The sequence below is a fragment of the Gorilla gorilla genome, chromosome 13, assembly GCF_029281585.2.
Source record: "Gorilla gorilla gorilla isolate KB3781 chromosome 13, NHGRI_mGorGor1-v2.1_pri, whole genome shotgun sequence".
Taxonomy (NCBI): Eukaryota; Metazoa; Chordata; class Mammalia; order Primates; family Hominidae; genus Gorilla; species Gorilla gorilla.
This window is the reverse complement of record NC_073237.2, coordinates 122,476,248-122,497,707: the sequence shown is the minus strand read 5'-3', so window position 1 is coordinate 122,497,707 and position 21,460 is coordinate 122,476,248. Positions and strand designations below refer to the sequence as shown.

The following is a 21,460-nucleotide window of genomic DNA, read 5'->3' as shown; positions in this document are numbered from 1 at the left end:
CTGTCTCTTACTGTGTCTCTTACTTGACCTTGATTTTCCTACTTTCTCTCTCTCTCTCTCTCCTTAACACAAAGTCCAAGTCTGACTCTTTCAGGGAAAAATTATAAACTGCAGCCCTGACGCAGCAGAAAATTGTCCAGAGACACAGAGCCCCTGACAAGCAGAGGAAGGAGCCAGCCTTAGGTATAGGGACCCAGGGATACAGAAAGAGTGTCTTCTACAAAGAGCCAGATTCGAGGTCAAAGAGCAAGCAAGGCAGGCCAGGGAAGAGGAGTGGGCAGAGCTTCAGGCACTGGGATCCTGTGCATGTGGGCCCCCGAGGGTCCTGGAAGAAGTCCCTGGTTCCGGGCAGCAGCAGCCCCCCTCCCTCAGTGCCTGTGACTCCCACCCCACCACCACCCTCTTCCCTGCCCCTGCCCAGACAGTAGTATTCCAGGAAACTCACCAGCCAAGGCCTCTGGCAGCCTTTCTCCAGAAGCTGGGAGCTGGGCTGACCCCTGGGGACCTCCCCAGCAAACCTGATTGAGGATCTGGAGCCAGCCTGACCTGCCCGGCCCTAATTCACTTACTTCCAGGCTCCAGTTCTGATGGATGGAAAGGCTGGGGTGGGACTGCCCTCAGAGACCCCATCACCAGCTCACAGCTCTGTATCAGCCCTGGGAGGGGGGTTGTTGGGGGATGGAAGAGTTCCTGAGTCTGAGAAGGCAGGGGCTGTGTTCTCCCCAAAGAGGCATGATCCTGGAAAAACCCTGCCCCATGCCCAGGTCATCAAATGCAGGGGTGCCACGGGCAGATACAGGCAAAGGCTCTCCCCAAATCTGTTCCTCTCGGGTCTTCCTCCATCTCCAATGACCAAGCCAGAGATCCAGGTCATCCGGACACTCCCCTCCCTCACCCCTCCCTCACCACACACCCTTTTCATCACAAAGTGCTGTTCAGTCCCTTCCGCTTCCCTCTGGCATCTGCCCAAATATTCCTGCTGCCACTCCCATCTCTTCAGTCCTGCCACCCATTTTCCTCTAAGTAAACATATTGAGCTTTTATTTTTAAAAATTTAATTTGGAAATAATTTTAAGTTTACAGAAGAGTTGCAAGAACGACAGAGAGTTCCCGTATACCCCTCCCCTATCGCCAGCACCTTACATTACCACCGTATATTTGTAAACTGAGAAACCAACATTGGTTTGCCACTAGCAGCTGAACTCCAGATTTTATTTGGATTCCATTCATATTTCCATTCTTGTTCTTGGTCTGTGTTGGATCCAATTCAGGACACCAGTGGCGTCTCCTTAGTCTCCGGGCTGTGACCTTCACAGTTTTGAAGAGCACTGGACAGGCTTGTCACCTGGGTTTCTCATGGTTAAACTGGGTTATGGGTTTAACTCATTTATGCTTGAGGTTGCAATTTTTTGAATTTTTGCAATCAGACCTTGGCGATGACCTTGAGCAGTAGGATGTAAATAACTCCCACATGCTTAGCGTTCCAATAATGGAACACTAGGCATAAATGGGTCAAGGGAGGAACCACAGAGTGGAAGTGCTCTTCCCACCACTCCACAGCACGGCTATACGAGAGCCACACCACGTCGCTGATGATGGCAGAATTAACCTTGACCAGTTGATTAGGGTGATGTCTGCCAGGGTTCCTTACTAAAAGTTACAATTTTTCCCTTTCCCAGCCTTTGGAAACAGAGCTTTTTAACACACAAAGAACACATCACTGTCCTGCTCAACAGCCCTCAATGACTGCCATCCACTTGGGAAAAATCTGAACTTCTTGGTCTCCAAGACTTCAGCTGGCCTTACCCAGACTCTGTTTGCCCCAGGTCAAAACAAAGGTCTTGCCACAGGGCCTTTGCACAAACCATTCCTTCTCTGCTAAATGTTCTCACCCCAACTGTCCCCTGGATACGAGTCACAAGTCGGGGATGCTTTCTCTGCTGTCCTAATCCAAAAGGAGTCTCCCCCATCATTCTCCCTTGGAGCCTGTTTCTTCCTTTGCACTCACAGTTACAATTACACCTTCATTTCATCATTTATTTGCCAGATGTCTCCCCGTGAGGGTAGAGGCCAAACCTGTTTCATTCACTGCTGCAGCCTCTGTTCCTAGTTTAGTGCCAGACACTCAGGAGGATGTGTGCACACAGAAAATATATGGTGTTATTTTGCCACTGTTTAGACAGAGGGGACAACTTCAGAATCAGGGGGGCCCTCTGATTCTCCTGCAGATGCAGTGGGAGCAGCTGGGAGCCACCCAGACTGTAAGCTCATCTTCTCTGCCATGACCCCAACACCTCTCTCTGTGCCAAACATCAGTAAATATACATCGTATGATTGGATAAAGAGGTGATGGGGGGTGGTCACCACAAAGCCCCTTTGGACCAGACTGTAAGTTCATTGTCATCCAGGCCTTCAGCAGTCCTCCTGGGCGGGGGGGTCCCACTGAGGCCTCTGCCCCTTTAACCTTATCTAAAACCTCCCAGCTCAGCTCGCTTTGCTCCAAGCCCCAGCCCTCCTCACTGTTTTTGAGCAAGCCACCACACCGCCACCTCAGGACTTTGCACTCACTGTTTCTTCTTCCAGAAATGTTCATTCCTGCAGATGCCTGCATGCTTTGCTCCTTTGTCTTTCCAATTCTGCTCACACTCTCACCAGAGCCCTTCCCCACTAATCTAAACAAAATGGTCCCCTTTATCACTCATTTTTTCTTTAGTGCACTCATCTGCATGCATCCATTTCTTTTATCCATTTATTGCTTGTCTCTTTCGCCTGAAAGGTCAGCTCCACAAGGGCAGCAATCCGGGTCTGATTCTTCACCATTGAATCTCTAGCACTTAGAATGGAGCCTGGTGCATAGTAGGTGTTCAATAAATATGTGTTTAATAGATGGATGAACCTGCACGACTGGGGTGGGGAGCCCACCAACAGCCTCAGCTGCCACGATGATTCCTTTTTGCCCATGTCTGGAGAGTGATTTTGCCTGGATGCATGTGGGATCCTTGCAGCCTCCAAGCCACAGACGTCTCCTCTCTTATGCTGTGTGGGTTCCTCCCACAGGACTGAGCCCCTGCCTTCACCCACTCACTGGTTATGCTGCTTCATATCCTAATTGCCTGCTGCCCAGGGGCTCTGACCCCCGTCCAGCTCCTGCCAATCCCCTCTCTTTGTGGCTGTGGGTCTGTTATATTCCCCAACTCCCAGCTGCTGGCCAAGGACCTTCTGTCAGAGACAAGGGGCCCATAAACCTTGGTGCTCGTGTGTCAGCCACTGCCTGCTGCCTGTGCTGGAGCCATCAGGCACACCTTCCAGACCACACCTCCTTAACCTCTGTGTTCTGTCCCTCTAGCCTCCATACATTGGATCTTTGGCTGTCCCCAAAAGGACTGCCCTGTAGCCTCCTGGAGAGGGCTTCAGCCCCATCTCCACTTCACCTAGCCCTGTGCCCTACTTCCCAGGCTGGGGCCACAGCAGACCCCAGAAACCAGAGTGATGGAGGCTTTTGGCTTATGCTTAAAGAGTCCTACACATGGACTGGGGAAAGGACCAATAGCCTTGTGGCAGGCGTGGACCTGTTCTGTGTGTCTGTGCTTACAGCAGAAAGAGGTGTCCCTCCCCACCTGTGCCTTTAACCCAGCTCTCCCACTTTCAGGCTGCAGGCGGACCAGGACATAGCAGCATCCGTGACTGTCCTGCCCAGCACAGGCTTCAGGTTGTCCTTGTTACATGAGTGGGTTTCCAGGTGTCTTACCTACTTCTGGCCCTGTGGATTTCATGCTAACTTTGGCTTCCTGAGAATTGATTCTTGGCACCCCTGGAATTTGGTTTAAACTTTCCCTCGGGTCCCTCCTCCAAACTTTAGCATGGCTCAATAGGCAATAAACTCTCTGAAACTTTGCTGGAGGCTCTGAAAGGGCTTTGGCAAAAGGTATTAAAGTGTAAAGTGACACTAGAGAGGCTAAAATTAAAAGACCAACAATATTAAGTGTTGACGAGGATGTGGAACAACTGAAACTTTCATATACGGCTGGTGGGATGGGAAATGGTACAACCCCATTGAAGAACTGCCTGCCAGTATCTACTAAAGTTACACATGTATCTACCTTGTGACCCATCAACTGCACCCCTAAGGATTCATGTAGGAGAAATGAGTTGCACATCCACAAAAAGACATGTACAAGAATGTTCACTGCAACCTTATTCATAATGGCCAAAATCTGGAAATGATTCCCATACCCATTAACAGTAGAATGGATAAATAAAATGTACTATCTTCACGCAATGCAAGAGCACACGGCCATGAAAAAGTGAATTACCAGTACACACAGCAATATGGCTGGAGCTCACAGACAGAATGAAGTGTGAAAGAAGCCAGCTACAAAAGAGTGCAGGCTATATGAGTGCACTTACAGAAAGTTCAAGAATGGGCAAAACTAACCTACTTCATATGGAATCCAGGAAAGGAGTGCTGGGGCGCTGGCCAGAGGGAAACTTCTGGATGTTGTAGATGCTGTGCTTTTTTATGGGTGAGAAGGGTGCTTGTTGGGCTGAACACTTAAGATTGTGCACTTTGCTGAAAGTTTTACCACCATAAACAATAATATTGGCCAGGCGTAGTGGCTCACACCTGTAATCCCAGCACTTTGGGATACCAAGACAGGTGGATCTCTTGAGCTTAGGAGTTCAAGACCAGCCTGGGCAACATGGCAAAACCCCATCTCTACAAAATAATAATAATAATAATAAAATTAGCCTGGCGTAGTGGTGTGCAGCTGTAGTTCCAGCTACTTAGGAGGCTGAGGTGAGAGGATTGCTTGAGCCCAGGAGGCGGAGGTCGCAGTGAACTATGATTGTGCCAATGCACTCCAGCCTGGGTGACAGAGCCACACCCTGTCTCAAACAAATAAAGATAAAAAATATTTAAGGCGAGTTGACAAAGTGCTTAACCATGGCCTGATGAAAATCAAAGTGAAGTAAAGCAGGAATTCTTAGAAGTTAAAGAATTCATGAGAACCCTTATCAACAGCTCCTCGTAAGAGATTATACCTGGGAGATTAGATTGACTTAAATGTTTTTCTAACTCTTTAAAAATAGAAGAGTAATAGTGGGTAAACGGATTAGGTGTTAATATGTATTTAAATTTTTATAATATTTAATCATTCAAAAAATAATTTGCAGGTGTTTTACCCTTAATTTTTATTTACTGACCAAATATTATTAAAACAAAAAAAAATCTCCTTGAGCATTTTGTTACCCTCATGGTTCTTGACCCCAGGCAAATATTTTACTTAGTCATCACATGATTGTATATTTTATATTCTATATCACTCATTTTATTGTCCCTTTAAAATTAGTATTTCAAGATCTAATAAAAACCCAAATTCATTCTCAGCTAGCTTTTCCAGTATTTGGTTCTTATCTGAACTTTATTTTTTATGCAACTGGAGTTGTTTTGCTTTGAAGTCTAAGGTGTATCTAAATTATAAACTATTTTTTCAAATTGCTAATCAGTTTTTCAACAGCATTTGCTAAATAACTCATCACCCACTTATTTTGTGGTGGTTTATCATATTTTATTTTTACATGTGATTGCATCTATTTCTAGCATTCTATTCAAATCCATTAAAATCTATTTCTCTTTTTTCATCAATATTTTCCCTGTTCCAACTATTGCTCTTTATGATATCTTTTAATATTCAGTAAGGTTATATATCAGTGCTCTCCTTTTCCAGAATATTCTTTGATGCTCTGATCAATGTTACTTCCAGATGAATTTTAGAATCATTTTATCAAGTTCCTTTTGCGGGGTTGTTTGGTATTGCATTAAATCTGCAAATTAACATGGAGGTGGTTTGACGTTTTTGCAATACTCGGTCTTCCCATGCAGAAAGGCAGTATGCCTCTCCATTTATTCTGGTCTCCTTTTATTTCACCAATAAAATTTTGTAGTTGTCTTTATATAGGTCACACGCATTTCTCATTAAGTTTATTCCTAAGTATTTTTCCATTGCTTCTGGGAATGGCATCTCTTTTTTCATTACAGTTTCTGGTGGAGTATGGCTAAGAACACAGGAACGCGTTGATTAGGGTAAATAGGTCTTGTCTCTGGCCTCTTTACTAAATGATTATTTGTTTGTACACATTTGAGTTTCTTCCTTTGGATGTTTGGTTCCAGATCACATTGACTGAGAATACTTTTTGTCATGGTGGTATTGGACGGGGTTCCAAGGCTGTTGTCTGATAGGCCTGGGGAAGCCTTACCTCAGCTGGGATGACATCTGCCCTGTGTCTCAAGCCTTTGTCAAAAGCCTTGGCACCCTCCTGTTCTCCCTTCTTCTCGTCTAGCCCCCTACCTGGCACTCCCAGCCCCTGGCAGAGGTCTCCCTTCAACTGTAATGGACTCCCAAGATTCTGCTGCTGTATTAATCAAAGCAATCATCACCAATTGCCCAGGATGTGTCTGGCCTTTGGCCAAGCCTTTTACATCATATCTTTAATTTTTAAATCCCTGAAGGGTATGTATGATTAACCAGAGAGGCCAAAGGACTGGCTGGGATCACACAGCTCATAAATGGCAGACCTGGAATTTACATGTGTGTTTCTTCTATCCTGCCACATTGCTCCCCTCTGCAGTGTCCCAGTCACTGTCCCTACCCACCAAGTGGGTCCCTGGAGTAGCAATGCCTTGCCAGCCTGGACACCTCAGGGTTCAGCATGCCACCCAGGGCATTGTAGTGGCAATACCGGGGTCCCGGCTAGTTCTGTCACCTTAACCTCGTCCCACCTACTCCAGAATTGGGACCCGTACATTTTCACCTAAGCCCCTTGTGTTCTGAGAGTTTGGTGACCACATGGCAACATTCCTTATGAAAGATGTGATCATTACCGGTACCCAAGTCCCAGGTTCCTTTGAGCAAATGCTCTACCTGAATATTTACCATGGCAAAGGGCAGTTTTAGAAGCAGTAGTAGGAACAATAGCAGCTAACGTTTACTTGGTTCTTACCGCAGACACTGTGTCTATTGCGTTACCCACAGGTCCTCATTTCTCTTCAATCACATCCTGTGAATTAGACACGGTCTATCATTTTACACATGAGGAAACTGAGGTTCGGGGAGATGAAGTTACTTGTCCAAGGACATTCAGCTTGTAAGTAGCAGAGCCAGAATCTGTAACTTGAAAGCTTGCTCAGAGGTCTGGTAGCTATTCAGATGCTTCATGATGAACCCAGGACTTTCTATATTGTTCAGACAAATAGTGTCCTAAAGCAGAGGTCCCCCAAAGCTGCTCCCCAAACTGGTGTGTCTTCAGTACAAGCAGAGGGACTCTATAAAAATGCAGAGGCCCGGCTGGGCATGGTGGCTCATGCCTGTAATCCCAGCATTTTGGGAGGCTGAGGCTCGAGGATCACTTGAGCCCAGGAGTTTGAGGCTGCAGTGAGCTATGACTGCACCACTGCACTCCAGCCTTGGCAACAAAGGAAGACCCCCCCAGCCCCCCCAAAAATGCAGAGGCCCAGGCCCCAATGTACTGAGGAATCAACACCTCCAAGGGGCAGCCCAGAACCTGTGTTTTTTGTAACTGCCTCACTGGGTCTGGTGATTAGCCAGGCTTGAGAATGATTATTCCAAAAAGAGGCTCCTTTGCCATCTGATGATGTGGACATTGGTCTATTTTGGAATGAATCCTACTGCTAATAAATATTAGTGCAAAAAAAAAAAAAAGCAAATAACCCAAGCATTCAAGCATTCATCACTGGGGTATTTTTGTATGTTTGGCAAATGGGAAGGAATTTCTAAATGAAGATGCCAAACACATATTCACTGTTCAGAAAGCAGTAAAGATCTGTACTATTTAAAGAGTCAGCACAAATTGATGAGAACCACATCAAGTCCCAGTAGGTTTGCCAAAGATCCTGCACCGAGGCCAGGTACCTGAACAGGTAACTCCCCAAGAAGGCACAACCTTAGTACACCAGAGCATGAGACCTGCTCAACTTCATACATGATTTTTTCAAAGATAAAAATAAAGAGTTGCTTTTGAAACCTACTAAATTATAAAACAAGCATTTTGTTTGTTTATTTATTTTTTATTTATGACAGAGTCTCACTCTGTCACCCAGGCTGGAGTGCAGTGATATGATCTCAGCTCACTGCAACCTCCACTTCCCGGGTTCAAGTGCTTCTCATGCCTCAGCCTCCCAAGTAGCTGGGATTACAGGTGCATGTCACCATGCCTGGCTAATTTTTGTATTTTTAATAGAGACGGGGTTTCACCCTGTTGGCCAGGCTGGTCTCGAACTCCTCACCTCAAGTGATCTGCCCATCTCGGCCTCCCAAACTGCTGGGATTACAGGCATGAGCCACCACGCCCAGCCAAAATAAACATTTTAAACATCACCCAGCAGTTAAGATCATGGTCTTTGGAATTAGCCCCACCTAGGTTTGATACTGACTTCCTCTGCCCCCTGGCCGTATGGCCTCAGGCAGGTGGTGTGACCCCTCTGAGTTCTAGCGTCCTCACCTGAAAGCTGAGCATCACGGTCACAGTGATCTTGCGGGGCCGCTGTGTTAACTGAGATAGCGAATGAGATGTGATAGCCTGAGCCATGGCCCACAGTGGGTGCTCAGTAAGTCTGCTGTTGCCAGCCACCGTTATTGTGGGTGGTAACTGTTATGCATCTATATTGCCTGTCTTTTACTAGAGACCAGTGCCACAATCCAATGGAGAACTTGCACTCAGAACCCTGGGCTCAAGCCCCACACAGTCTCACGTCAGGCCAGCCCTAGCCGGTGGCCATCCCTCTTCCCGCCCCTCCTCACCTCTGTCCCCCGTGCTGCCTCTCCCTGGATCCCATTTCCAGCCCCGGGTGCATCCCTCGGAACAGGACTCCTAAACCTAAACGGGGATGTTGACTTGATCTAAGTGAAATTTAGCATCTTCTTCCATCGGGAATGTGGCATCGGCAACATCCGTGACTGTCACTGGTAGAAAGCACGGGTGTTCCCACATCACCTTACAGTTGCCGCGGGTTTCTTAGAACATGCCTTATGCTTGGTACCAACTTGAAAGCACGGCAGCTATTCGACTTGACACCAAATCTTGCCATGTACTGTGTTAATAAAGAAGGATCTGTGTGGGCCTATCGCAAATTTTTATACTTTGATAGTTATATTTTAATAAATTGGTTTTCTTCATAATCTTGTGTGTATTACCTTACACATTTAAAAACCAGTGCTCTGGGAAGGGGCCCACAGGCTTCCCCAGGCTGCCAAGGGACCCCGCGGTACACTAACAGCCCTGCCTTTGAACTTCTGCAGTGGATTCCAGCGTTCTCTCCATTTCGCACATGAGAAAACTGAGCCTCAGAGAGGTCTAGTCACTTGTCCAAGGGTGCCCAACTAAAGAATGATGAAGTGCCAGCCTGCCCCTGGCAGTCCCAAGAGCCAGTGCCTAGCCCCTGCTCCTCCTGCTTCTGGCGGCTGAGAATACAGACATGGCTCTGACATGTCCCCTGCTCCCCAGGAGGGCCCGGAGCAGCTGGCAGACAGATCACTCTATAACCCTAACGCAGAGTCTTAAGCCTGAAGCCTTTCTAAAGGGAAAACCTTTTCAGGCTGTAGGAGGTACCCTGATTTGATTCTCCTTTGGGGAGTGGGGTAACAAAAATGTGCCGGGGGGTAGGGTTGGGATGGACCCGAGGGCTCGGTTGGGGTACACTGACTGGTGACTAACAGCGGACGGAGCTGGGGGTGAGTCCCTGGAGTCCCTAGAAGAGTGTCCTGAGACCCCAGCCAAAGAGAACAAGGCTGTGTCCGTGGTGGAGGACCAAGAGGCCCGAGAGAGAATGGGAGTGACAAAGCCTAGCCCAGCACTGCGAGCCACCTCACGCTGCTCTTAGGAACTCCGTACTCTTAGGCATTCGAGGTTTGTCAAATGAATGAACAAGTAGGTTTAGCCAAATGAATGAACAAGTAGGTTTAGCCAAATGAACAAGTAGGTTTAGCCTGGAGCAAGCAAAGGCTGGATTGGCCAGCGGTGTCCCATGAAAGCAGAAAAGCTGCTTCTCTTGCCCTCATAACGCCTGGCCTCAGACACTCACCTTGATGGTCGGGAAACCAGAGCTGGAGGGCCCAAGCCCCTCAGGTGGGGGCAGCAAGGGTGAGGAAAGAACTGTGAGCCCCTTAAACCCCAAGAGCTGACTCCTTGACCCTCAACAGAACATTCTGTGGGAGCCAGTCCTCAGCGTCTGACCTCTAGCCTGCTCACAACCCCCATTAGCCATGCATTCATTCATCCATTCATTCATTCCACAAATATTTAAGAGCCTACTACTTGCCAGAGAGTGTTCTGTCACTGTAGGTATAGCAGGGAACAAAATGGACATGGTCCTCATTCTCATGAGTTTTGGGGGGGTCTGGGCGACAGGATGGGACCACAGATTCAAAGGACAGATAATGGCTGGGCACAGTGGCTCACGCCTGTAATCCCAGCACTTCGGGAGGCTGAGGTGGGAGGATCACTTGAAGCCAGAAGTTCGAGACCACCCTATGCAACATAATGAGACCCCTGTATCTACAAAAATAAAGAAAATTTGCTGGGTGTGGTGGCACGCATCTGTAGTTCCAGCTACTCAGGAGGCTGAGGCAAGAGGATTGCTTGAGCCCAGGGGTTCAAGACTGCAATGAGCTATGACTGCACTACTGCACTTCAGCCTGGACAGCAGAGTGAAACCCAGTCTCAAAAAAAAAAGAATGACAAATAAACTCATGAAGAGAAAGTTGTTTAGAGTTCTCAAAAGCCAATTCACACAGGGTGGTGAGATAGCGTGATCCCCACGCTACTGTTCACTTCTCTATTACAAAGTACACAGCTTTGCAAAGCACTTAAATCCCACATAAGGCTGTTTCTCTCAAAGTTTGCAGAGATTAATCGCATTAAATCCATCACCTTTCACTAATGCAAACAACCATTCTCCGCCTGGATAATCTTAGGCAAGAAGGAAACCAAAAATGATATCCAGGTCAGACCCAAAAAAGGAAAGACCTCGAATTGCACTGCTCTTAAAAGCACTTAAAAGGAATTGAATTAGAACTGAGACAAAAAAAAAAAAAAAAAATTGGCCCCCAAATCCAACTCCCGCTGACACCAAGTTAGAAAAATAACTGAAGAAAAAGGATGTAGCACGTCAGTCAAGATATGATCATTTTATTTTTAAAAAAATGAGAAGCCTTTTGTTTTAAGAGGAGCAGGCTGGTAATTTGGAGGCAACGCAGAGCGAGGAGCTTTCATATTTCCAGACAGAAAAGATTTGGCTGCTGATGGAGAAGTTGAGGGTTGCATAATGAGATCCCGCTCTGCTGAGGTCCCTGTTCCCAAAGAGGAGAGGGGATCGCAGCCGTCTGGCTGATTGATAGAAGTCCAGGTTGGCCATGCCGAGACAGGTACATACAATCTCTCCTTTGTTGGTAATCAAAGTCGGCTGAATGAGGACTCCATCCTTTCTTTCTTACTCCTATGTACCAATTTGAGGAGCTCAGATGAAATGTGTTGCATTACACCAGCACCAATAAGTCACACTATCTATGTTGTGACACACCGAATATTACTAATTGTCAATCACAAACCACAAGTCTTGTCAAGACGCTCCTTTCTCGACGGGCTGGTTCAAACCTGAAGTGATTTTTAATCAAGTGTTAATAATACAGCATCTGTCAGTGGACGGTGGGTATCAGACAATCAGGAAAAGTGAACGGATGACATGGCAAATTTTAATGTTTTCATTTTCCATTCTTCCCAATTATCGGTGGGATTTCTGTCAGCCTGAAGAGTGCACTGACATTATTGCAGGTGAGCTTCTCTGTGACGAAGGAGGAAGGTGGCTGTCAGGGCTCCCAGGGCAAGGGTGCCTCACCCCGCCCTGCCAGAGATGAAATCCCCACCCTCAGGAAGCCTGGGGGAGAGGGAGGCTTTGGGTCTTGCACGGAACCCCCCAGTGCAAGCCCACCTGTATTAGGAGAGCTAATGCTTGGCCCCAGCCGGGTAGGAGATGGCTAGAGGCTGTGCCAAGGCCAACGGCGGCCCCTCTGTGGCCTTTTCTACTGCCCCATCGGGGAGCCTCTCACTCCCATGCCCATGCACATCCTGGACTGTGGGACTCCCACTTGAGCAAGAACTGACCAGAGCTCCCATTTGCTTTTCCTTATTCCTTTTTTCCAACGTTGCCCACAACCTGTGCTGGGGCCGTGATTCCAAAGAACACAGAAGGAAGAAAAGAAGGGGCAGGGGAAGAGGGGAGGGCCTGAGAGGCAGCTGAAGCCTCAACGTTGGGGGTGGGGGCAGAGGGGGCATGACCTTCTCCTTTTCTCCTAAAGCTGCCCTGCCCAGGACCCCTGGGAGCTCAGTAGCAGAGGTCCGAGGGGTTCCACTCTTTGGGAACTGGCTCTTGGCCTCCCTTTTCTCACTCCAGAGCTCAGAGCCAGAAGGGATGTTGGTGGGAGTCTAATCCATTTCCAACTCACCACCCCCAACTCGATATTGCCTAGCCAACTTCTTGCATGCTCCCAGCCACAGGGCACTCATCACCACTTCAGATGGCTCATTCCACTGCCGGCCAGCTCTCGTTGTTAGGACCTTCTTCGCAACTTCTGCCCAGCTCCAAGAGGGCTGTGTGCGGCAGTGCTCTGGTGTCCTGGGTTGGGGAGGTGACCCCTGAGGGTGGGCTGAGCACGCCCACCCAGCAGGCACCCCCACCGCCCACCATTGCTGAGTTTCTCCCCAGCATCTGGCAGTGAGAGCCACAGGTCCGTCTTGAAGCTTCCTCCTCGCCTTGCCTCCTCCATGCCATGTGCTCCTCATTCTTCTCCCTTCTCCCTGGCTGCCTCATCTCCATCTCCATTTCTGCCCAGCTCTTCAAACTGGGCTTCTCAAGGCCTGGACCACGGCTCTCCTGATGGCACAAGCCCATGAATTCTCTCTTTTCAACATCAATAAGTTGACGACTGAGTCCAGATTTCTCCTCTGTGCCCCATCCAGGACCGTAATTGTCATATCACCCAGACATCTCCACCTGGATGATCCATGAGCACCTGAAATTCAATTTGTTCCCCAGGAGAATTTTTTACCCCCGGTTCCCAAGAGAGCTCCTATTTAGGGCCTCCCAGCTTGGTGCAAAGCATCACCATCGTCCCCCAACTCCCACATCAGAAAACTGTGAGTGTCACCCTGGAGGCCACCCTTTCCCCAGCCCCATGTCCAGACCAATCACCACTCTGCCTGCTGCCACCTTTCTCACCCCTTCTCTCTCCATCCCACAGAGCTCCTGACTCAGCTCAGGCCTCTGGGCTGGGCTTTTCCCATGAGCCCCAGGAGCCCCTGTCTCCCGACACTTCCTTCTAGTTCATCCTCTGCCCTGATGGAGTCATCTTTCCAAACCCAGCTCCATACATTCCCCTGGAGGGCATCCCTAGTGTCTATGGGGCAGCAGTCAAGCTCATGGGTCTCAGTATTCCCATCTAAACAATGGCACCATGAGCAGCCAGCTCTTAGGGTCATGGCTATGCAGCACCTGGAGGGAACGAGATGATCACTTGTTGCCTTCCTTCACCATCCAGGCGATATCTCCTCCATTCTGAATAGAATCTATTCAATTCCCTACTGACATTGCAAACAGAGGGTGAGAACTTGTCATTGCTGTGCATCCTGGCCTAGCCCGGGATGGGCTCAAGAACCTGATCCCACATCCACTTCTCAAACAGAGAAGGGGAAACCCTCAGCTTCCACCTGTGGCTTTTCTAAATAATTTGGCCATGGTACACTTCCCCCAAAATCTTACTGCTCTGGGGAACCTGAGATTGACCTAAACCTCCAGCCTCATTTTATCAAAACAAAAACAAAACCAAAAAGACACCAGCATGTTAGTTATCTACTGCTGTGTAACAAAAGACTCCAAAACTGAAAACAACAAACATTTGCTATCTTGCAGTTGCTGAGGATCAGGAATCTGGCAGTGGCTGAGCTGGGTGGTCCTGGTGCAGGGAATCTTGGCTGGGGTTGCGGTCAGCTGAAAGCTTGGCTGGGGCTGCACCTGGGTCCACTCAGGTAGGTGGCCCCAGCTCCTCACCCATGAGACTGCCAGGAAGCTGCCCAAGAGTCCTCATACCATGGCAACTGGCTTCCCCCAGAGCAAGTGGTGAGAGAAAGCAACAGAGATGGAAGCCGCGGTGTTTATAACTTAATCTGGGAAGTGACCGTGCGTCATTTCTGCTGTATTCTATCGGTCACACAGGCTGGTACCATGCCGGAGAAGGTGCACAGGGGTGTGGATACCAGGAGGTGGAGCTGCCACACCCAGCTTGATCCCCACGTCTGCTTCCAAGTGACTCCCATTTGCAAAATTCAAATAAATACAGCCTCAAAAGGGAGGTATTTGCTCCATTAGGAGACTAAGGCGAAGGGAAGGAAAAGCCCTCAGAACAGGAAGGCCAGAGATCCAGGTACACTGATGAGAATGCCTCTAACTCACCGCCTGGCCCAGAGCAAGCTCCTGCCTCTGCCAGGCCTCAGTGGCCCCATCTGCACAGTGGGAATGAATGAGATGATGCCAGAGGCCTCTGAGATGCTCTAGGATGATGCTGCCCAAGGCCTTGAAGGTGCTTTCGGTGACAGCGACACTGATAGAGGAAGAATCAGAAGTGCCCAGTCCAGCCTGGTGGCCACCTCCATCACTATCTTGAATCCCTGGGACAACAGCTTTTACGTCTCATCTCTCCTTGTGACCATCTGATCTGGGGCCAGAGAGGTGAGCAAGGACCCTGGGGGTTGAGGAGTAGAGCAGAGAGTCCTCCCTGTTTGTCTGCCCAGACCCTTCGAAACTGGGCTTGCCAAGTCCTCCCCTGAGGATCTTCCTCTTCTGAACTCTGAACCCTGGTCTGAATATGACAGGGGTCCCCAGAAGGGGTTCTGGAGAAAGTCCTGCCCCCGTGAGCTGCTGCCTGTTCATCATTTGGGTGAGATCATGCTGTTGGATGTCTGTCTGCCTTGGCAACCTGTATTAGTCTGTTTCCACACCACTGACAAAGATATACCTGAGACTGGCTAATTCACAAGCAAAAAGAGGCTTAATGAACTCACAGTTCCACATGGCTGGGGAGGCCTCACAATCATGGCGGAAGGTGAAAGGCATGTCTTAGGTGGTGGCAGACAAGAGAGAATGAGGAAGAAGCAAAAGCAGAAACCCCTTATAAAACCATCAGATCTCATGAGACGTATTCACTACCATGAGAACAGTATGGGGGGAACCACCCCCATGATTCAATTATCTCCCACTGGGTCCCTCCCACAACCATGGGAATTATGGGAGTACAATTCAAGATAAGATTTGGGTGGGGACACAGACCAAACCATATCACCGCCTAAGCTGCCTGGCTGTGCTTTAGTTGCTACCCTGCCCAGGCCCTCCCCTTGGGCCCAGGAGAAAGAGTGTGTGTGTTTTATCCCAGGAGAGCTCTGGCCACCCCCAGCTGGTTTTCTGTCCACACAGAGGCCCAAGTCTGTGGACACAGTCACACACAGGCCCACAGATCCACATGGGATCCCATGCTCCAGGCAGGCCTCAGCATGGGCAGAGTGAGCCCAAGCTTGGAGGTCCACCCAAGCAAAGAGCCTTTAAGATGAAGAGGGAAAAAATGAAAGAATTATTAATACAACTAAATAAATCAGCCATTATGGGAAAAATCTGAGTTGCGTGGACTTCCAACACTCATCTTACGGGTTAGCATTGCTTTTGTTTTGCATCCTGTATGCGACACACCCTCCCTCCAACCTGTTTAGTGCTCAGGGCCTGGGTAAGTCCTAATCAGGTCTGGAGTGTCAGGTGAAGAGGGGCAATGTCTCAGCCCACCCTGGGGTTCAGGCCTGCCACTCCTCCATCCCCAAATCCCACACTGCTCCTGGTTCTTTCTCTAGGCCCCCTTCTGGGGACCCCTGTCCTATTCAGGCCAGGGTTCAGAGTTCAGAGAGGAAGATCCCCGGGGGAGTACTTGGCAAGCCCACCTGCCAAGGGTCTGGGCAGATAAACAGGAAAGACTCTCTGCTCTACTCCTCGTGAGCCCATTCTGCAGATGGAGCTGCCCTGGCTCCATCTGCAGCATGGGCTCAAGCTGTGTTCCCAGGGTTCCTTTCTCCACCATGGTCACCAGATATGAAAGTACAGTTGCCACTCTGAAGAGAGTACAGATGGACGAATTACAGTGAAATGCAGTTTTGCCATTCAACCTTGGAGGTGACCCACCATTACTTACTAAGTTGAACCCAGACACCTCATTCTGCTGTTTAAATGAACCCTAATGGCCTTGGGTCTGTTGAGTAAGTTGGGTAAGGGGAATTCATTAAAGCACAGAGCCCTCCCAGGCATAGATGGGGATGAACCAGCAGGACTCTCCTAGCTGGGAGGGGTGCTGGATCAAATGGCCTGGCTGTGTTCTCATAGTCCCTTCTCTAGGTCCATTACCACCATGGTGGGCACTGTCTCTTCTTCAATGCCCTGGTCCTGTGAGGTTTCACCTCTCCCTTAGTCACCACAACAGAACTGAGCCAGGCTGGTGTCTCTGAAGAGATTTAGAGACACAATGACTGAGAAATAAACACAGGTTGCAGGAAGTCTGGAAAGAACCAAGTTTCTGAAGATCAGTTTTCTGGCACTAAACTAAACCCATCAGCTGCTGCAGGGTCCTTCCTCCCACTCCCTGGACCCTAGAGCCAGCTTCATCAGCTGCATTTCATATTCTTCCAGGACAAGCCCCTGCACAGTGAGGGTCAACCTCTCAGACTCAGTGAGGTCCTTCTCCTCAGCTCTAGCCTGAGGGCCTGGATAGCCATCAGCCCCAGAGATGTCCCAGGCCCCCCTAAACAGGCCACCAGCTCCACCCTGCTTGGTGCTAGATGTGAGGACCTGCTCAGACTATTGCAACCCATGTGCAAGGAAGCTGTGCTGGTTAGGCCTTTTTGGTTGAGAGTAACAGAAACTCATCCAAGTAAACTTTAGTGGGAAAAATAAATATATTTTTAAGATCTAGGGATACACATAGAATGCAAGGATTTATAGAAGAAACTGGAATCAGGGACGAGGCTTTCTCTGCCTTGTGTCTCTGTTCCTCCTCCTCCCACCCTGCACAGCAGCCTGTCTGCTTCTCCAGGTCCCATGGGAGAAGATGGATGCCCCACTCATGCCTTTGAGTGTCCATGTCATAGATCCAGGTATCCCCCAACATGATCTGACCTTCCCTTAGTCCAATTCCAAAATTTCAAAGGGAGACTCCAACTTGCTAAGATACAGTCAAATCAGCTATAGCCAGGGACGGGACCAAGTCGCATCAATATGCTCAGGAGCAGGTCCCAGAGAAGAGTGGCCACTGCGATTTGGGCAGAAGGTTCATCCACAGAAGTGCTCTGACCTTAGCCCAGCCAAGACAGAGCCTAGGCCACCCCATAACCAGCCTATGCCTATAGGGAGGAAAAACACTCATAGGAACAGGAAGGCTATTCCCTTGCAAGCTCTGATGATAATGATGTCACTTTGGGACACAAGTCCCCCTTCTCCACCATTCAGTAGGTGGAGGGAGGATGGGGCTTCCATAAATATCAGAAGCACCATCACAAAGCTCCAAGCTGGAAGCAACCTTACAAAGTTATACAGATAGCGCTAGAAGAGAGGTGAGACTTGTCCAAGTGACAGGATAATCTTTGCCTCCCTGCCTAGTACTCTGCCCAGTAATAGAAGAGCCACCTGCAGCAAGAATGATTCTCTGTGACAACAGTGAATTCAGAATGTTTGTCAGAGGCCACCGAGGATCGTTGGAGGCAAACTAACATTGTGCATCTCTTTTGATGGAAACCTGTAGGGACATATACAACTCTAGAGTGTTGAGGGAATTGGGGCAAAGGGGATCGACTTGAGCCTTGATTCTAGGATGAGCCCTGCCTAGCCCTTTGAGACATGCAACAGAGAGAGGGAACACACACACAGAGAAGGGCGGCGGGGCGGGGTGGGGGAGAGACAGAGAGATTTCCAAAGCAAGCGCAGATCATCAGAATAGATCCAAAACCCGCAAAAGATTCCCAGACTCCACAGTGATAGTGGAGTGCTGGGAGCTGTCCTGAGTGCTGACCTGGCTGGCCCCTTCTCTAAGGATCGTCTATCATTGACCCTAGAACACGCTCTGCCAATTGGACTGCTCTCCAGCGAGGTCTTTGTTCAGCAGTGACCCCGGCATATTAACCTGCAGGGTGTTGTATGGTGGAGACGATGGGTACAGGTTGCCCCTCCTCACCCATGGTTAGGCCCCAGGCCAACAGGGCCCTCTCGCCCCGACTCCCTCCAGGCTTCCCCCTTGGAACCATCCCCAACCTCATCCGAACAATGTCATGAATTTTTCCTCCTTGATGAACTTCAAAGTCTTTTAATGACTCTTCATAAAGGAACAGTGGGGCCAAAAGTTGAGCAAAGGAGATGATTAAAGTACCTTATTAAAAGCAGCCTTGTAGAATTCTCCACATGAAAGCAAGCACCATTATGAGGGCTTATCCTTATAAATGACGCTTCGCTTTTGCGAACATGCTGAAACCTGATTAGAGTGACAAGCACTGACTGATACTGCAAACCTGTTAATAACATGAAAATTAGAAGAGGCTCATGCAAAGAAGGGAGATTAATTTAGCCGGAGTACATCTCGCGCAAATTGCAAAGTTGTGAATATGTTCTCAGATAATGAGCCTTCCCAGTCATCAGCTCACTTGTCATTTTCTGTAATTAATGTTAAGGAAGACGCCTTCCTGATGGTTCATATTACTCATATACCAAGAAAATTTCTTCAGAGAAATAATTTACATTTATTATCATCGGTCTGTTTGTGTGGTTTATTTCGCGCCAGAGTAATTTATTGCAGGACCGTTTGCCATGCCTTGATTAGTCGCTCGTCAGGACGGGATGTAATTTTTTTTGCTTGATGGCGACGTCTAAAACTTGACAGTAGTGTAACACTCCTTCTTGTCTCCCGGATGGGTTTTTTCACTTAAATAAACTTTGGGGCCGAGTGCCCCCAGGCTGTCTCCCCAGCAGGATGAAGCCTCGACATATGGCATGCCTGCCTGCTTCCAGGAGCCGCAAAGGACTCGATGCCATGCCCCTCCAGGAGGTTCTAGGCCACCCGCCTCACCTAGGGCCATGGCTGGAGCTTGAGTCCAAGAGCTTATTTCACCCTCTCTCATTCCACTCCTGTTCAGGATGAAGAAAGGTTTGCTGTCTGCCCTCAACTCCACACTTGCCCTGTTATATTCCTTCTCCCTCAGGCCACCTTCTATTGTAGATTCCTCTGGAATTGCCTTTCCCCCAATATCTGGTTATGTATTTCTTTCAAACAGCAGAGGAAATGCTGCAGACAAGGTTTTGTCTCCAACACAAGGCAAGTCTTTTATTCTACGTTGGGTTTCATTCCCTGGCAGCATAGCACACTGGGGAATGTGGGGCTGTGTCTAATAAACCCACCTGCCCCACCTCCATGTCTTTTTCAGGTCCCACTAAGACCCAGGATGCTAGGAGGAGGGGGTAACATGGAGGAATAACAGACCCTTATAGAACAGAGCTGAGTTCATCTCAACATGACACCCTGAGCCACCTTGTCCCCAGGGTCACTGGCTCTGCATTCTGAGTCCTCAAGGAGTAAGGACACTGGGGCCATAGCTCTCCAGGACAGTTCCTTCACTGCTTTCTCTGTCTGGCTTCCACCGAGATGAAACAAAATGGCCCTCACAGACACTTAGAGTGTACCATTCATTGTGCTAAGCTCTTCGAATGCATTAGCTCATTGGATCTTTAAAGCCATTGGAGGTAGATATTATTGAGAATGTTCTACCCATGAAGAACTGGAGGTTCATGGAAGTCAAGCAGTTTGTTAAAGGGCTCGAGGTTAAAGCAAACAACAATCATCACCATCATCATCACCATCATCATCATCATCACCACCATCATCATCATCATCATCACCATCATCATCACACCAGCATCATCACCATCACCACCACCATCATCACCATCATCATCATCATCATCATCATTGCAACTAACGTTTACTGTGTGCTTCAGTGTCAGGTCATGGGCTAAACACTTCATGGGCACAGTCTTGTAGGAGATAGGTATGATTATGATTCCCATATAAAAGATGAGAAAACTGAGATACAGAGAGTTTAACTCACCTACCTAAGGTCTCATAGCCAGTGAGTAGTGGAGCGGGGTCTGACACACACAACAAAACGTGCATCCATGCCCACGGCACTCCACTGCCTCTCTGGAAATACATTCTTCCAGTCCTTTCAATGGGTTCCCAGCAGAGCCCTTCAGCCTTCTTTTCTCCCCCTCCCTCAATCACCCCATTTCTTACCCCAGGTCCAAACTCGAGAAGCATCCTGCCAATCTCCCCAGCAGGGGTGGCCAGGCTGTGAAATGCACAAACAGATGCAGTTAGCATGAGTTACTGACCCTTGCACTGCAAATGAGGCAGACGATACAGATCAAGGTTCGCAGACAGAGATAATGATTTTTTTTATTAGACGTCTTCATCCCGAACCAGTGGCGTGGCGCTGGGTCGACCAGCAGCGCACCGCTGGTGTCGGTTAATGATAATCTATATTTATAAAACGATAGTCCATCAAAGTGGGATGAATATTTTAGAAGCCACGGACAAATCAAATTGTCTTTGTCAAATGGGCGCGTGCTCCGGCACTGAGCGTGTTTTATGGCTCTTTCTGGGGTAAGAAGCGAAGGGTTCCTCTCACTGGCTAGAGTGCTGCCTTCCTCACTGAGGCTGGGAGATGAAATCTGTGTCTCCACTATTTTTAAAAACCCAATGAGCTGTGGAGATTGACATTAGCGCCAGAGAACTGTACTTTGTTTGATGAAGTTAAAAAAGAATGTATGAAATGACATAGCAGCGTCTTTGTGGGAAAGAGTCCATTTACACTTAAAGAAATAAATTTGTTCCTTTGGAAGTCTAGACTGGAAGCGGGGGAAGGAGAGAGGAGACAGGCTGAGGCCATGGATTTCAGAGAGGAGATGGAGCAGTTGGGTAGGGGGAGGGTAAGAGGAAAAGGAAGAGGAGGATGTGGAGAGGTGTCCTGGGCCTGGACTTGACCTCCAGAGGAAACAGAGCTACTGTGCCAGAACCGCTTTCCCCAGAGTCAAGAACTCTTGTTCTATTACAAAACCAGCTATACGAACTTGGGCAAGTCATGTCCCTTTGTAAGCCTCAGTTTCCCCATCTTTCCAATGAGGAGAGAAATAGCTCCTCCATGGGCCATTGTGAAGACTTGGTGGCCCAACCTGAGTAAAGCCCTTCATGGTCACCCACACATAGTTAGGGCTTCAGGGAATGTTATTTCCTTTCCTCTGTCCCATCTAGCAGGAACCCAG

General features: G+C 48.6%; 1 long non-coding RNA gene across 1 annotated transcript in view; it reads left to right on the top strand.

Annotated features, from left to right (window-relative positions):
- Positions 1 to 8,812, top strand: part of LOC129524799 (uncharacterized) — a 31,518-nt gene extending 22,706 nt beyond the window's left edge. Inside the window, exons 3-4 of the long non-coding RNA XR_008668732.2 lie at positions 7,035 to 7,146; positions 8,702 to 8,812. This is a non-coding gene — a long non-coding RNA (uncharacterized lncRNA). The remainder of the gene's footprint in view (positions 1 to 7,034; positions 7,147 to 8,701) is intronic.
- The last annotated feature ends 12,648 nt before the right edge of the window (positions 8,813 to 21,460 follow it).